General features: G+C 50.7%; 1 protein-coding gene across 5 annotated transcripts in view; it reads left to right on the top strand.

The window, feature by feature from the left end:
* Positions 1 to 3006: 3006 nt before the first annotated feature.
* Gatad2a (GATA zinc finger domain containing 2A) overlaps positions 3007 to 15494 on the top strand; it is a 96373-nt gene continuing 83885 nt past the window's right edge. For 3 of the 5 annotated variants that reach the window (XM_004646831.2, XM_023707185.1, XM_023707188.1), the window contains exon 1: positions 3008 to 3319. The gene's annotated coding sequence lies outside the window, so the exon portion shown is untranslated. Of the gene's footprint in view, positions 3320 to 15494 lie in introns of all 5 variants that reach the window. The other 2 variants (XM_023707190.1, XM_004646833.2) reach the window with 1 other exon arrangement.

The raw sequence follows: 15494 nt of genomic DNA, 5'->3' as shown, positions 1-15494 counted from the left end.
ATGTGGTGCTGGGGGATTGAACCGCGGTCCCTGTGCTTTGCTAAGCTTGTTCTAAGTAGGTGCTTTAGACCACTGAGCCATCTCACCAGCCCATACATTTTTTTAAAATTATTGTTATTTCTTTTTTTTAATTTTGAAGACAGGGCCTCATCAAGTTACTAAGCTGCTAGGCTGGGGCTCCCACTTGCCATTCTCCAGCCTCAGCCTCCCAGAGTGCTGGGACTCTTCTTTTCTTTTCTTTTCTTTTCTTTTCCTTTCTTTCTTTCTTTCTTTCTTTCTTTTTTTCTGTGGTAGGAGAGATGGAACCCAGGGCCTTTGTACTGAGCTATATTCCAGGCACACCCTTCATTTTCATTTTGAGACAGGTGTTTGCTAAACTGCCTAGTTTAGCTGGGTGTGGTGTGGCACACCCATAATCCCTGTGCTTGGGAGGCTGAGGCAGGAGGATGTCTGTGAGTTCGAAGCTAGCATGGGCTCCATAAGCAAGCTTGCACTATATAGTGAGATCTCATCTCAAAACATACATACAAACGAACCCACCAAAAAGAGTAAATTGTTCAGGCTGTGCTGGACTCCTGAGCCTCCTGAGTACTGGGACTATTGGTGCCTGGCAGGGGGCCTTTCTTAGTGCTGCCTTCTGCTTTCCTTTGATTTCCTGCACATCTGGTTGCCTGCTAAGGACAAAGCTGTGTGTCCACTTTGGTGTGGACTAAACCTCACATCGTGACGCACGTTGTCTCTGTGCTGAGGAAGCTTGAGGGAGGGCATCACAAGTTTGAGCATAGCCAGAGTTAATTAGAAAGTTAGCAAGACTGCTTCAAAATAAAAATAAGGCTGGGGCATAGCTCTGTGCGAAAGCCCTGGGTGCACACGCACACACAGTGAAAAAGAATAGATAACTGCAAGGAAGATTAACCTCCAAAAAATTCCACACACTAGTAAAATATGTGGGAGCGAGTGATGGTGGTAGACACTTGTAACCCCTGTTCCTCAGGAGGCTAAGGCATAACAGGGTGCTGGAGGCCAGCCTGAGCAACCTGGGGATCCCCTGTCTCAAAATAAAATAAAGTGGGGGCCGGGGAGATGGCTTAGTGGAATAAGCGCTTCCCTGGCAAGCGCAAGGGCCTCAGTTCAATCCCCAGTTCTGCCAAAAAATAAAATAAGATAAATTAATAACTCGAATTAGGATCTCACTACTGTGTAGTTCAGACTGGTCTCTCTCTCTCTCTTTTTTTTTTTTTTTGGCAGAACCAGGGATTGAACTCAGGCCCTTGTGCTTGCCAGGGAAGCACTATATTCTACTGAGCCATCTCCCCAGCCCTCAGACTGGTCTCAAACTCAAAGCAACCTTCTTGCCTCAGCTTCCTGAGTGCTGGGATTACAGGCGTGTCCCATCAAAAAAAGAACTGGGGTGTGGCCCTGGGTTCAATCCTTAGTACCACAAAACAAACAAATAAAACCAAGAAACAAACAGAAAGCCCTAGAAGGCAGTGGGTGGGGTTATGTTAGTACCTTTTTTCCAAAAGCGTCGTCATTCCTTAGGACGCTGGGGCGCTAGGGCGCAGGAACCAGCTGGGGGCGGGGAGAACATATCCGAGGCATTTCTTTAGGAATGGGGTGGGGGAGCAGCCTGTCAGTGAGCCCAGCACTCCGGAGGCCAGAGGAGAAGGAACGAGGTGATTTCCGAGATCAGCCTGAGGCACATAGTGAAATCTTGTCTTAAAAACAAACAACCAAACAACAAAAACCAAAATGAGAAGAGCACCAATCTCCTACAATTCTCCAGAGAAAGAAGCTGGGGCGCTTGAAGCCTCCAATTTCTCCTTTTGGAGTAGGGTGGAAAACGTGATCTTTATAAATGGTGGGGACCAGAGCGGGGCGCTGTGGCGCATCCCAGCATTCGGCAGGCTGAGGAAGGAGGATCGCTGTGAGTTTGAGGCCAATCTGGACTACATAGTGAGACTGGAAAAACACAAAAACTCAAAATTAAGAAGGAATTTTGGTTTTTTTTCAGCCTCAGGATGCCTTCAGGGCAGGTCTGGTTTGGCTTGAGGATCTTGGGATCTAAGCATAGCATCCAGAGCCTGACTGCTTTGTTTAAGCAGGCACTTAAACACCTGAGCTAATGGGCAGGTCCCCAAAAACTCAAAATTAAAAACAAGCCAAGCAACAAAGAGATGATGAGAGATGATGCTGGGGTCCCGCGGGAGGACCAGGGCAGTAGCCTCCTGGTAGTGCTCCAGATGGCTGGGGATACTCCCCAGAGTTTGGTGGCCTTTTGAGTTCCCTGGATCGGGAGGGGAGGACCCCAGCGTCCTAAGTGCAAAAACTGTCCTCATCCTGGCGACTGACTGTCCCAGAAAAGCGAGCCCAGCAAGGGTCTCCGGCTTCACTAATGCAGGCGGGATCCCCGACGTCTCCGCGGCCCCTCAAAGAAGGTCGCAACCGCCTCCAAGAGCCAGGCCGGGAACCCTCGCTGCGCTCCTAGCTCGTAGGCGCCTCCCGCTGCCACGCCCGCGGGCCGCGCCGCTCCGGTGCATTGTGGGTGGGGCGCCCCTACAGCGCACTGCGATGCTAGGGGGGAGGGATCCCCCTGCCCAGCGGCCGAGCGACCCAGAGAAACATCCTGCGGGGTTCTAGGGAGCCGGCCACGAACTGACGCGTCCCGCAAGCCCCACCCTCATACCGTTCCCGCCCCGAAGCTATAGTCCCGCCTCCTCAGGCCTCTGACTGGTCCTGAATCCCGCTCCATTCTCCCATTGGTAAGTCTTCTTCTGTCAGTCATTATGTTCCGCCCCTATTTAGGCACGCTCCAGTCACCAGCGCGATCCCGAGGGCCAGCCGGCCGGTACGCTCACTGGCCGACAGGCGCTGTCTGTCACGAGATTGACTCCGCCCCCTGTGGGGTGTGGGTCCTGGGATCCCCAACCGGTCCTCATTGGCCTTCCGCGCCGCCACTCGGTGAGACGCGCCTCAACCCGGAAGTGTGTGAAGCGAAATCTGCCTAGCAACCGGGGAAGCCGGGCTGTGAAGCGGGCAATTTCAGTGTGAGACAGAGCCGCGAGACCGAGTGGTGGCTCCCAGCGCGGCGCGGCAGCTCCTCCCGCCCGGGGTCAGCGCCCGGCGCGCGCACGCGCACCCCTGCCGCCCGCGTCGTCGGTCGGTCGGTCGGTCGTCGGTCGTCGTGTCGCCGCCGCCGTCGCCGTGGGCGCCACCTGAGGGAGCCTTCGCCGTGGGGCGCGACCGGACCCGACCCGACCGTGCTGCGGAGACCGGCCTGGGGCCCTGGGGGACGGCGACAGGGACGTCGCGCAACTTGGTGAGTGAGGGGCCGGCGCCGCGCGGGTGCCCGCTTCCGGTGCCCGGCGCCCGGGGCTTCCGCCGTCCGGCCGCGTCCTGGGTCTCTGTGGGGACCCGCGTGTGAGGGGACGCCAAGGCTGAGGGGACCCTGCCCTGAGAGAGGGGGCCTCTCCTGAGGGGAGCACCTCCTTTCCTGAACACCCCTTCTCCACTCCTCCGTAGGAGCCCCCTTTCTGGCCGTAACCCCATCTCCGAGAGAGACTCCCTGTGTGTCTGGGGGGAGTTTCTTTTTTATTTATTTATTTTTAAATTTATTTTTCTTTTTGCGGGTTTCTAACTTGATTGATTGATTGATGGCGATACTGGGAGTGGAACCCAGGGCCTCTGCACTGAGTCGCAGCCCCCGCCCCCGCCCCCGCCCCCGCCCCCGCCCCTTTTAACTTTTTATTTTGGGAGAGTCTCACTAGGTTGCCCCATGGGGCTCAGACTTGCGACTCTTCTGCCTCAGCCTCCCCTGGGCTGGGATCAGAAGCTTGCGCCAAAGGAGTTCCCCATTTCCGAGACACTCCTGCCTTTCTGAGGGCCATCTCACCTCTCTAAAGGATTTCCTGTTTCTTTACCGAACCCTGTCCCTTTGTGTAGGGGTCCTCTGGCCTTTTGCAGAGATCCTTCTCCACTTCTTCAAGGGGGTTCGTGCTCTGCCGCGAGCACCCTTATTTATTTATTTATTTATTTATTTATTGTTTTGGAATCCAGAGCTCTTGCACTGAGCTACATTCCTTCGTGAAGTTGCCCAGGCTAGGTTGGAACTTGAGATTTTCCTGCCTTAGTCTCCAGAGTAGCTGGAATGCCAGGCTCCCTCACTTTTCCAGGGACCTCTGCCCCCTGGTAAGGGTCCCTTGCATCGAAGGAGGGGGTCCCACTTCTCTTAGGAGATGCTCCTGTTTTCTCAGAGGATGCTTTTGCCTCCAGCTTCTAGGGGAGTCTGACCTCTTGGACATTGGACACATCCTGCCTTTCCACGGGTCTCCCACTGAAGAGATCCCTGCTGTCCTTGTGTGTTTAATTGGTTCCTTCTCCTGAGAATTCACCTTCTGATCTGCAGTCTCCTGTTTTGTGAGAACTTTTTTTTTTTTTTGGTGGGACTGAGGATTGAACTCAGGCCCTTGAATTTGCCAGGGAAGTGCTTAGTCTACTGAGCCATCTCCCCGGCCCCTGTCAGAATTCTTTTTGAAGGAATCTCCTCCCTTTATCCCGTTTGATGGAACCCCTACTTTTTGATAACTGCCTCCACTTCTTTCTGTTTTTTATTTTTTATTGTTTTGCGGAACCGGGGTTTGAACTCAGGCCCCTGCCTCCACTTTCCTGGGGTGGAGGACCCCCATAAAGCTGAGGACTGGGTCCTTCTTTGAGGGGTACCCTCCTCTTTTTTCCAGGCCTGCGTATTGAACTCTGCACTGAGAGGCACATTGTTTTGTTTTTTTCTTTGGTGGAACTGGGTATTGAACTCAGGCCCTTGCACTTGCCAGGGAAGTGCTTATTCCACTGAGCCATCTCCCCGGCCCCCCTGTGTATTGAACTCTGGTCCCTTACACTGATCTTTTTATTTTTTTTGGAACTGGGACTCAAACTCAGGACCTTGTACTTGCCATGCGGGTGCTGTGCCACTGAACTAAGTCCCCAGCCTGTAATCGTCAGCTTTTAAAATAAAATTTGTATCTTTTATTTATTTATTTATTTTGGCAGAACTGGGGCTTGAATTCAGGCCCTTGGGCTTGAATTCAGGACCTTGTGCTTGCCAGGGAAGCGCTTATTCTACTGAGCCATCTCCCTGGCCCTGTATCTTTTATTTTGAGGCAGTGCCTCCTGTTATGTTGCCCACACTAATCTCCAAGATTGGATTTTTCTGCCTCAGCTTTCCCTAGTTCTGTGGTTAAAGATGGGTGCCATCAAACCTGGTTCAAATATTTGTTTCTTTTGAGCCCCCTGTTCAGTTGGTGCTGCAGTTTCCTGAGGTGTTTTTGGTTCTCTAAGGGTGTCCTCATTTGAGGGGATTACTATGGTTGGATCCACACATTTTTGTAATATGCCTCTGCTTTTCCAAGGCATCCCTTTTCTTTTTCTTTTCTTTCTTTTTCTTTTTTTGGTCTTTTTTTTTTTTTTTTGCAGAACCGGGGATTGAACTCAGGCCCTTGCGCTTGCCAGGGAAGCGCTTATTCCACTGAGCAATCTCCCTGGCTCTAGCATTTTTTCTTTCTTTCTTTTTTTGTTCTTTTTGAGACAGGCTTTCGCTTTGCAGTTGAGGGCCTTGAGCTGCTTTGCAGTTGAGGGCCTTGAGCTTACTTTGTAACACAGGCTGGTTGGTCTCAAACTTGCAATGGTCTTCCTGCCTCAGCCTCCCAAGTGCTGGGATGACAGGCATATACCACCATGACCAGTTGGCATCCCTTTTCTTTTCTTTCTTTCTTTTTTTTGTATTTTAAGGACAGGTCTACAGGGTGTCCAGGGTCTCAGTACTAGATCAGACTCAGTAGTGATCTGCCTGTTTATGGCCTCCCAAGAGCTGGGATTACAGGCGTGCCACCATGCCCAGTCTCAATAGGCCCCTGCGCCTGCTGAGCTATTTGGTTGGCCCTGCATCCCTTTTCTTGATGTGAGACATTGTAGATCCTTTCACTCCCCTGAGGGGGTCACCTGCATTTTGAGGATCCCCCCAACCCCCATAGGGGATTCCCCCCTTTTGATGTTTTGAGACAAGTTAGTCCTGAATTCACAATCCTCCTTCCTCAGCCCCCTAGTACAGGGATCACAGGCATGAGTTGCCACATTCAGCTTATTTGTCCTTCTTTGAGACTTCCCTGCCCATTTTCTTTTCTTTCTTTTTTCTTTTTTTTTTTTTTTTTTTTTTTTTTTTTTTTTTTTTTTTTTTTTTTTTTTTTTTGCTGAACTGGGGATTGAATTCAAGTCCTTGTGCTTGCCAGGGAAGCGCATATTCTACTGAGCCATCTCCCTGGCCCTCCCTGCCCATTTTTTGGGGGGGTTGAACTCAGACCCTTGTGCTTGCCAGGGAAGCGCTTATTCTAATGTGCCATCTCCCCGGCCCCAAAGAACTGAGCTAAGGGGCAGGCCCCCTCTGCCCATTTTTTGAGAGAGAAAACTGTTCATTTGTCCTTGGAGCCACCTACCTAAGGGCTGCCCTGTTTATTGAAGGGGCACCCACTTCTATCTGTTGTGCAGGAAGAGACCAAAAGTGTCTCTGCTCTGTCTACCCCCCACCCCCCAAACTGGGGATTGAACTCAGGCCCTTGTGCTTGCCAGGCAAGCACATATTCTACTGGGCTATCTCCCCAGCCCCTGGTCTCTGTCTTTTTTCTGGCCAAAGTGGGGCTTTTCTCTGATCTTGTGTCTTAGCTTCCTGGGCTGGGAGGATTTTGTGTTTGGGGGGAGAAGCTGGAGAACTGTTGACTGTTGGGAAGCAGGAGTGATTGCCACATAGCTAGCACCTGGCTCCTTCCATGCTTGAGCCCAGAGCCAGTGCAGGCCAACATGCAGGCATGAGGGACAGGACAGAGAGCTGGTCTCCCTGTTGACAATCACGATGTTATGGGAACGAGCCACTTCCTGTGCTGGCCCTCTGTCCTTTGTAGTGTAGCCCACCATCCCTTTCCCCTGAAGAGGTGAAGAGTGCTCCTTCCCATCTTCCCTATGCATTTTCTCTCCTGAGCCCTCTGGTTCCCCTTTGATCAACAGAGGTCCCTGATCTGTGGCACTGGCTTGAACGGCAGGGCAAGAAACAGGAACTGGTCATCTGCAATCTGGCAGGAGGGGAGGAGGCATGGGATGGGACTTTGACTACATTTCTGTAAGTTGTGGACACCTGCTGCCTGGCCCCGGGGAAACTTTTTACATGGCTTTTGCAAATCTCTGTGCTTGTAATGGCCCACCCTCGTTTGCAGGTTCACTCTGCTAGCTAATTTTATCTGCTCTGCCAAGGGCAGAACTCCCGGGACCCCAGTAGATGAATGCTGGCATTGAGATGTTGTGGAGGACAGGAATGAGCTCAGTTGGAAACCTGAGTAACTTGTAACCACTTCGTGTACACAGTCTCAGGCGAACACTCTGGGGAGAGGGTCCGCTTAGCGACCCTGCAGGTTCTGACGTGACCTCGCTGGAGTGCGGTTCACTTTCTGGTCTGACTAGGGGCAGGCTCTCTCCTGCTCACCCCTGTCCAGGTCTTGCTTAATTGGAGTCCTTTGTGAACACTCCTGCCGAGGCTATAATTTGAGTTCTAAATCTGTCGGTGGACCATGTGGACACAAGTTCCAACTCGAGCTATTTTCTTCTGTGGAGAAGTGCTTGGAGGATTTCCTGGGCCCTCTGCTCCTGGGATATTCAGGTCCAGGCAGGAGGCTGCTGCAGACCTGTTGCTCCTCACCCGCGGCTCCCAGTTAGCTCTAGGTCTGGCCTCAAGGGCATGGGGCTGTGCACACACATCCTGTAAGGACATGGACAGGGATGCATCTGAGCCTCTTCACTGAAAGGCTGCCTACCTGTGGGGTGTTAGAAAGGGAACCCTGACTTTGAAGTCAGGAGGACTGCATTAGTGTATTTTTTGGTCACTGAGATAAAATACTGAAGGTAGGCTAATTTATAAAGAAAAGAGGTTTATGTGGCTCATTGTGGAGGTGCCTGGGTTCACATCCTTTTTTTGGGGGGTGGTATTACAGATAGAACCCAGGGTCTTTGTGCTAGCTCTATCTCCATCCCATTTTCTTGATTTTTGAGATAGTGTCTCACTGAGTTCTAAATTTCCAAGGCTGGGCTTGAACTTGGGATCCTCCTGCCTCAGGCTCCCAGAGTGTCAGGGTACAGGCATGCACCACCACACCTGGCAGGATCCGCATCTGTGGTGGCCTTGCTAGCAGAGTCCTGAGTGGCCCAGGCTGTCACATGGCAGGAATCAGGCAGTGCAGTCTGGGTCTGTGTGTTGTTTGATCTCCTCTGTTTTTTTTTTTTTTTTTTTTTTTTTTTTGGTGGGACCAGGGATTGAACTCAAGACCCTGCGCTTGCCAGGCAAGCATTTATTCTACTGAGCTACCTTTGACAAATGTTCTAGTGCCTTGCAGGGGCCAAAGAGAACCTGTGAGGCTGGGGACACCACCAACTGTGTCTTAGCAAGGAGACTGAGGGTCCCTTCTTTCCTGCATTTGCCCACAGAGCACCTGACTTCAAGGTACCCTCATTTTTTAACGTAGGGTCTTTATATGTAGTCCATGGTGGCACTGACCTTGCCATGTAGCCCTGGCTGGCTTCCAACATGCAGGCCTGCCTCAGCTCCGAGAGTTGCTGGCCATGTGCCATGAGTGTGGCATGGTTCCCTTATTTCTGCTGTGGCATCCACTCCTCTCTGTCATGCAGGACAACACCAGGCTCTGATTCTGCCCTTCCTAGTTGTGTGATCCAGGTAGGTTAAGGCACAAAGCAGGCGTGTTGTGAAGCATCCCAGAGGCTTAACTGGAGTGGCCAGTACAGCCTTGGAGATGGCTGGTGTGTAGTCAGGGTCAGCTGTGGTGCTCTTGCCGTGAGGGGCCTGTCCAGGACTCCCAGAACCAGAAGTGCTGGGCAGTTCTGTCAGGCTCCTGCCCCCAAAGAGAAAGGAGCCTGCTCTGTCCCCCAGGTCTGCACTCTGCTGCTGGGGGTGAGATGAGTCTGCCACAGATGGGGCACTTGTGCTGGCATGGGCCTTGCCTCTCGCCTGTTAGGAGGCGGCAGTTGGCGAGACAGGGAAGTAGGGAGGCGGTTTTGTAATTAGACCATGGGCAAATGGAGGGGAGAACAAGCTCGCTGAGCTGCAGGGAGAAGCAGAGTAGGTGAACCCTAAACTGGAAGGACCCTCGTCCTACTTGGAGACATAGTGAGTCATCTGCTCTTATCCTGTAGAGCCTTGGAAGGCGCTGTTCATTCATGGGAATGGGTCACATTTGGGGACAGAAGCCTAGGATGGTGTCCAAAGGCATTTGTCACAACAGTGCTAGTGCTTGAGGGCAGTAGGTGATTAGGGCCCTAAAGTGGGAGTTCTGTGGGTGCTCAGGGCTGGTGTCTTGGGCTAGGGTCCCTGGCTGGGGTCTGCACAGTCACAGACACTCACTTGGCCTTGAGGGACTGGGTAAGGATAGGTGGGTGGAGAACTGCTGTTCAAGGGTGCTTTGCTTTCTTTTTTTTTTTTTTTTTGGTAGAACCGGGGATTGAACTCAGGCCCTTGTGCTTGCCAGGGAAGCGCTAATTCCACTGAGCCATCTCCCTGGCCCTGCTTTGCTTTTTTTTTTTAGAGGATTCTTAGTGATCAGTGAATGCCCTACAATTGTGCCAAGTGGATTGGGCCCAACCTTCATTTACTGGAGTGGGGACAGAACCTAGAGCTTGCTGCGCATAGTCAGAACATGGTGAGGGGCACTGGGTGAAAATCTCAACTAGGCCCCTAGGGGCTGCTCCCATATTTGAAGAAAAGTGCTTTCTTCTTGCAGTGCCAGGGCTTCAACCCAAGGCCTTGACCCCCTTGACTCAGTTCTTTTAAGGAAAGTTATTGCTTTTGATGAGAAAGGAGCTAGGCTCATTATTTTTTAAATTGCAAGAAACAAGGTCACCAATTTTAAAGGGCTCAATCTCCCCTTTGAAATTGTGCCATCTCTGTGTGACACAGACTTCACTCTGGTAGATGGTGACACCTTGACCATGTGTTCTTTTGTGGGTGGGTGGGGTACCAGGAATCAAACTCAGGACTCATGCTTGCCAGGCAGGCACTGCACCACTAAGCTAAATTTCTGGCCCTGACCATGCCTCTTTAATACGAAGTTTTAAAATTTTTGTTTTTTAAATTAAAGACCCTTAGAGCCATAAAAAACCTGAGACAGAAATGCTACTGATCGAGGCACATTTATTCAGTGTAACATAACGCAGTTGTCTGTTGGTGGCAGCTCTAAAAGGTATGTGGGTCCAGGCACTGGCCAGCTTCTTGCTCTGGATGGCAAACTGTTGATTTATATAACTGAAATAGCTGGGGAAGTCAGGGTTTCCTTCCTGTTGGAGACAGCACTGGGGTGTTCAGTCCCCATGGGATCTTGATGATAAATAAGCTGACCTCTTTGGAGCTGGGAAACAGCTACTGTATGGAGCAGGTCCATCGAAATGAATGGATGGTGTCATTTGTACTTTCCAGTACTAGGTTTGGCTTTATCATTTCTAGAGCAGCTTACCTTTTTCTATACCAGTGTGTATGAAGGCTAGTTTGATCCTTTAAGGAGATCCAGAAGAGAGGGCAGGCACTTAAAGAGTTTTCCTTATGGTAGATTGGCCTGTGTGGCCAGAATTTTTTTTTTCCCCCTTCAGTACTGGGACTGAACACAGAACCTTTTTTTTTTAAAATATATTTATTTATTTATTTATTTAATGTCTGTGTGTGGCCAGCTCAGCCCATCAGGGGGCGGGGCTGGCTGGCATGTGGTGCTGGGGATTGAACCGCGGTCCCTGTGCTTTGCTGAGCTTAGCTTGTTCTAAGTAGGTGCTTTAGACCACTGAGCCATCTCACCAGCCCCCATGAACACAGAACCTTTAATCTGAGTCAGGGTCTTGGAAAGTTGCTAAATTGCTCAGGCTGCAATGGAATTTACCATCCTCTAGCTTCAGCCTCTCAGAGTGCTGGGATTGGGCTTGCTGGACTCCGGCCACTGTGCTCAGCCTACTTTTTTTTTTTCTTCATTTTTTGAGATAGGGTCTCTCTGTGGTCTAGGCTGGCCTTCTACTCCCTATGTAACCCAAGCAGACCTTAAACGCTCCATCCTCTTGCCTCAGGGACACAAATGCTGCGATTACTGGTGCATGCCATTACTGCCAGCTCACAGCTTTTCTTTCTTTGTCTTTTTGAGACAGGGTCTTGATCTGTAGTTCAGCCTAGACTTGAGCTCACCTTGTAACCCAGGCTGATCTCAAACTTGCAACTGGAAAGATCCTCATGCATCAGCCTCCTGAGTGCTGGGATTACAGGCATGTGCCACCATGCCCGGTCAGCTGGCTCATTTTTTTTTTTTTTTTTTGGTATGGGGAACTGAACTCAGGACCTTGTGCTTGCCAGGAAAGTGTGTAAGCTGTTGTGCTATATCCATAGCCTCTCAATTTTTAAGTTTTTAAAATTTTGGGGCCAGGGATCTGGCTCAGTAGAGTAAGTGCTTGCCAGGCAAGCATAAGGGCCTGAGTTCAAACCCCCCCCCCACCCCGCGCGCAAAAACCCCCAAACAAACAAACAAACAAACAAGTTTTTAAAATTTTCTGGTGCTGGGAATTGAACTCAGGTCCTTGGGGCGGGTTTTTGTTTTGTTTTGTTTTTTCTTTCTTTTTTTTTTAAATTTTATTTATTTGTGTGTGTGTGTGTGTGTGTGTGTGTGTGTGTGGCCAGCTCAGCCCACAGAGGGTGGGGCTGGCTGGCATGTGGTGCTGGGGGATTGAACCATGGTCCCTGTGCTTTTTTGCTAAACTTGTTCTAAGTAGGTGCTTTAGACCACTGAGCCATCTCCCCAGCCCCTCTTTTTTTTGTAGCGGAAGTGGCGATTGAACTCAGGCCCTTGCACTTGTCAGGGAAGTGCTTATTCCACTGAGCCATCTCCCCAGCCTCCTTTGGGATGTTTTTAAAAATGTAACTTAAATTGGGTTTTTAAACCTCTTAGCTGATGTGAATTCCTCTGCCAGCAAATACTTCAGCAATGTGCCTTATGTGCTGGGGTCTGCCAGGGAGCAGGACTGCCGCAGTGGCCCTGGAGGAGCTGGCCTCCTGGTTGCAGACAAGTAAACAAGTGCATGAGCTAGAATGTGTGGGTTGTTTTTTTTTTTTTTTTTTTTTTTTTTTTTTTTTGCAGAACCAGGGATTGAACTCAGGCCCTTGTGCTTGCCAGGCAAGCGCTTATTCTACTGAGCCATCTCCCTGGCCCCTGTGTGGGTTCTTTGGGAATAGCCCAGGACACAGCCTCACTGGAGGTTGGGTGGAGTTTCTTGGAGATCTGGAAGGAAAACCTCACCACTTCTGATTTCCTTGCTGAGCTTGTTTCCTTTGTGGAAAAGGAAGCAGAAATGGTGGCGGTTTCCAAGCTGGTTGTCTCTTCTTGGCAGTAGTTGACCCTTGGTGACTATGGCTGTAAACCTGGAGACACAAGTGACTTTGGCATGGTCATGTGGGAGTATTTTCAGTTTTGCTTTCTTGAAGTTAGGGGTGGAGTGGGTTTTTGGAATCTGGTGGCATTTCTTTTTTCTTTTTTGCGGAACCAGGGATTGAACTCAGGCTCTTGCATTTGCCAAGCAAGCACTTATTCTACTGAGCCATCTCCTGGGCCCCAGGCATTTTTTTTTTTTTCCGGAACCGGGGATTGAACTCAGACCCTTGCGCTTGCCAGGGAAGCGCTTATTCCACTGAGCCATCTCCCTGGCCCCCATCTCACCAGCCCCCTCAGGCATTTCTTAATGGTAGTGCATATTATGGAAAGAAATGGCCTGAAAGTGCTTCCCCTCTTGTTTGCGATGCTTCCCCCTGGTACTGGGGATTGAATCCAGGGGTTCACACATGCCAGACAAACACTGGCTGAGACACAGCCTGGTGTGGTAGGGGCTTGAACTAGCTATCCTCTTGCCTTGGTCTTCTAGGTAGCTGGGATTACAGGCACATGCCAGCATGCCTGGTTTGTCTGAATGAAATTTTTATTTTATTTTTTCATTTATGTATTTGGTACAGGGTCTCACCACACAGCTCACACTCGTAGTGATCCTCCTGTTTTCAGCCTCCCCTGAAATTCGTGCTGGGATTATAGGTATGTGCCACCACCCCTGGACTTGGTGGCTGGCTCTGTGTGCCCGGGGGTGGGGCTGCATGTGGTAACAGGGGTTGAAACCTGGCCCTTGTGCTTGCCAAAGCAGGTGCTTAGTATCTCACAGGCACTGCTGATTGAAATTTTTTTTTTTTTTTTGGCAGAACTGGGGATTGAACTCAGGCCCTTGCGCTTGCTGAGCCATCTTCCCAGTCCCTCTGATTGAAATTTTTAAAAAAGAAAAAATTCAGACAAGTTCAGGTCCTTGTTGCTTGGCTCACACAGGAAAAGTCAGGTATCAGCAGCTTCTCAGTGCTTGGGTGTCCCCTCTGACCAGCACTCACTCTTCTCCTGGGTGTCATTTTGATTTTCCTATACTGGGGCAAGGCTGATGTGGACCCACACAGGTCAATTATTTGACAAGCACTTAAGTATGCTCATCTGTGAAGGGCGGGGCCAGAGACCCAGGCTAGGTTTTGGTTTAGGGCCCAGTGGCACAGGGAAGGAGTCACAAGGACTTTTCTGGTAGTGTATGGCCACATCAAGTACTCAACTCTGGAGGTGGAGAGGCAGGGCCAGGCCGGAAGTGGGTGTGGGCGGGTGAGGCAGCTGTGCATGTGACTAGCTCCCACCTCTGGGCTCCTGCTGCCCTTGGGAAATGGATGCTTGTTCCCTCTTTACTTCCTGTTCTGTCTCCTTGCAGTCTGAGTTCTTGGGCCCTTTATGAGCATAGAGAACATGCTGGAGGTCCCCTTTTCCATGGTAAGCTGCTTCATCAGGGCTCCACCTCCCCCCCACTACTTGGCCGCTCTGGGGCCTCAGCTGACACTCAACACAAACACAGGGCCTGTTGGCCAGTGTGCCCACTGGACAGCTCCTGCCCCATTATCACTGTGTTGCCCTTGGGAGCAAGCCAGCACCTGAGACTGTCCTGGAGGTGCATACTAAGCTCAGGATAGAAATCTTTTAAAAAGCACAGTGAAAGAGAGATCTAGGCTGGGCATGATGGCCTATTATCCCAGCACTCAGGAGGCTGAGGCAGGAGGACTGTTGTGAGTTCAGGGCCAGCCTAAACTCCACAGTGAAACTCTCAAACAGGACAAAATAAAGAGAGATACTAGAAACGGGGAGGTTGGAAACAGGGAGGTTGACTTTGTAGAGATGGGAAGGGGACTTGGGGAGGGGAAGTAAAAATCATCCCAAGATGATATGGATTTGTACCAGTTCCTTAGGATGAATGTAATCATTGTGTATCGCAAACACACACTAATAAGAAAGAATCCTGAGAAGCGGGCAGTACACAGGTCTGCAGTAAGAGACTGTGCTGGAAGAATGCTTGTCCATTACTCATGTCTGTCTGTCTTGGAAGTACTGTGGAAGGCCTGTGTGCAGTGGAAGTGTTAGAGCCAGAAAGCCTCAGATTGGAGTCTAGCTCCAATAGAGAACATGCCGGGTACATCCTTAACTCTTCAGACTCCCTTCCTGCTGGCCTGTGACCTCAGGAAAGGGGCCTAGCTGTAAGTGGCCTAATCCTAGGCACGGGATGTACCGCACACAGCAAGTGAGCAGGCTACCTGGTAAAGGTAGTCGCTCCAGACCCATACCAAGGCTATCTGTGCCTCTTGAGGTTGACACTAACCTTTGGACAGTTCTCTGTGGCAGCTGATCCTGCCCAGGAGCTAGGTGGTCTGTGCTGGGGCAGGTCACGGGCAGGTACTCCGCACTCTTGCCATGTGGACCCCAGGGCATCCTGCTGGAGCCAGAGCCCAGGGGAGAAAGCTCAACGTCAGACCCCCCATGGGAGTAGAGCTGGGGAGGGTGCACTTGGAAGGACCACAGAAAGGCTTGTTTCTCTTGCTCAGGTCAGGTGCAGCCAGGCATGGCAGTGGTAGGCTACTTGCAGAGTGCCGCAGCTGCCCCACAGGGGTTGTGGGGAGGTGTCTGTCAGGCAGCATCCTGGGAGCACACTTGTGAGGGCGCTGAATTTAGAACTCAGTGGGAAGCAGCCATGTGTGTGCCCTTGACCCAAGCAGCTTATCTTTCTCTGGGAGCTTTATGGCAAGAAAAATCCAAAGTTACTTTTTAATTTTCTTTGCAGCACTAAAATTTGAAGCAGGATAGTTTGGACAACTGTACTGTGCATTTCTGCTGGCCTATGGAAAGGAACAGCTAATACTTTTTTTAAAAAAAATTATTTATTTATTTATTTGTGTGTGTGTGTGTGTGTATGTGTGTGGCCAGCTCAGCCCACCTAGGGGCGGGGCTGGCTGGCATGTGGTGCTGGGGGATTGAACCGTGGTCCCTGTGCTTTGCTAAGCTTGTTCTAAGTACGTGCTTTAGACCACTGAG

The sequence above is a fragment of the Octodon degus genome, unplaced genomic scaffold, assembly GCF_000260255.1.
Source record: "Octodon degus isolate 3935 unplaced genomic scaffold, OctDeg1.0 scaffold00282, whole genome shotgun sequence".
Taxonomy (NCBI): Eukaryota; Metazoa; Chordata; class Mammalia; order Rodentia; family Octodontidae; genus Octodon; species Octodon degus.
Note: the sequence above shows the minus strand (reverse complement) of the source record. Positions and strands in the feature narration are given on the sequence as shown.